We start from the raw sequence: 1,937 nt of genomic DNA on the forward strand, positions 1-1,937 counted from the left end.
TTATATGTCAAATCATAAAGTGAACGAGTGAGACATGTGATGCTGGGCTGATGTTGTGGTGTTCACTGTGACATTCACTGCGCCAACTAGCGGTGGGGTATCTGAAGCTGGCTTGTAACCCGAATTTTAGCTCGCAACTCAAAGCAAAAAATCGGCTGAGCGATGGCTCGTATCTTGAAAAACTCGTTAGTCAGGACACTCATAAGTCAAGGCCCCACTGTATTGAGAGGGATTTTGTGTTGCCCAAGATCCCGTCTAGTCAGCAAATGTTGGGACTAGCATTGGGCCCCTATGGGCCCATATCTTTTCCACAGACTCTACCAAGCAAACCATGAGCTATGTTTGGGTAGAACTAACTAGTAGCCTATGGGCTGTTTGCTACAGTTCTATATGGCTGCGCCCTCATCTTTGTTTCTTGCCTAGCCCCTGGGGTCAGTTGAGTTCCCCACTCTTCTGCTTAAAAGTCACTGTGCTCCAAAACTCTTTTCATAGAGACATAATTAGAAGCTGAGAGAATCTGGTGGGGGTGGCTGGGGTGGAGAAAAAAAGGATGTGCCCAGGAAATCTCTTTAGGCTTCATTTAACTTTTCTTTTTCCATCCCTACTCTTCTCTCTTATAGGTAACGTAATTCAGACCAGAATATTGCAAAGCAGGGATTGGAGGCATGCTAGGTTTGTGCCATGCACAATAGGCTATACAGTGGTTGTCAATCCCAGCTGCACACTAAATTCTGTGCATTCATTTAGAACATGCCACTGCCAGGGCTCCACCCCAGACCAACTTAGTCAGAGCCTCTGAGGGTGGGGCCTAGACGTCACAAATGTTTGCAGCTCCCTAAGTGGGTCTAATGTGCATCCAGGCTTGAGAACTGCTTGGCTAGGCTTTTGAGGAAGTTTACTGAGGTCCTTCAGGCCTTTGAAGTTATGAATGTCCTTTGCTATCTTTCAAGGCAGTTGTAGGGATGTGTCTTAGATAATGAACATCATAACTATCTGTGTGCATCAACTCATTCTCCTGAGTGAGAGGTCGCACTCCTCACTATTCTACTCTTCATTCCCGGAGTTCACTGGGAAGGCTGAGGGCAGGTTTCTTCTCCATCCAGGTAAGGGGTTGCTATGCAAAGAGCCAATGTCTGAGAAAACCTCAGCATATTGTTTGTGGATTCCAAAGAAATAACCTGGAGGACTGGCTGTGAAAGACATGGTTTATTAGGACTTACATGCGCACCCATGGCAGCCGATTGGTGAAGCTCACTGATGCACTGGTGGCAGCCACTACTAGTGAAGTTTTGTCAAGTTCCTTCTGGCTTGCGGACCGGCTGGCAGTGGGGGCACCAGACCGGTGCTATTGCTTTATCACAACCCAGACTTTCCCAGTACAAGGTTTTACAGAGTACAGAATACAAAGCAAACAGGGCATGCAGGGGGAGGTGCGCGTGCCCATGCGCAAGCTGTGTGAGATAAAACACTAGCTGTTTACAATCGGGCTCACATCTAGAAGTAGTTTCTCTTTGGCCTTTCTTAGACCAAGGAGTTGGCCAGGCTCCCAAGGTCTCACTGTCTACTTACAGATGTTCTTCACTATATTCCCACAGTGTGGGAGGGGGAGTTGGAGCATGAGAAGGGCCCCACGTTCCCATTTACCATACAGGGGTCCAGTTCAATACTTACTCTCCCACCACAGTGGAGGGTAATGCTTGTAGCAGCAAATGTCATTGGTTGTCACTATCCACTAACTAAATGCTCCATCCAAGGTCATGAATCTTTTCTGAAGCACTAGGTTTCTTTAACTCACATACTGAACCATCAATAGAATAATAACAAGGGGATATTATTTTCTTTTCTATTCCTAAATAAAGTATTAGAATAAAATATTATTTTTTTAGCTTCAAAATAGATCCCAGCAATACAAACAGTGAAATTTTGCAGCTCTGTGT

This window comes from Myotis davidii, unplaced genomic scaffold, assembly GCF_000327345.1.
Source record: "Myotis davidii unplaced genomic scaffold, ASM32734v1 scaffold616, whole genome shotgun sequence".
Lineage (NCBI taxonomy): Eukaryota > Metazoa > Chordata > Mammalia > Chiroptera > Vespertilionidae > Myotis > Myotis davidii.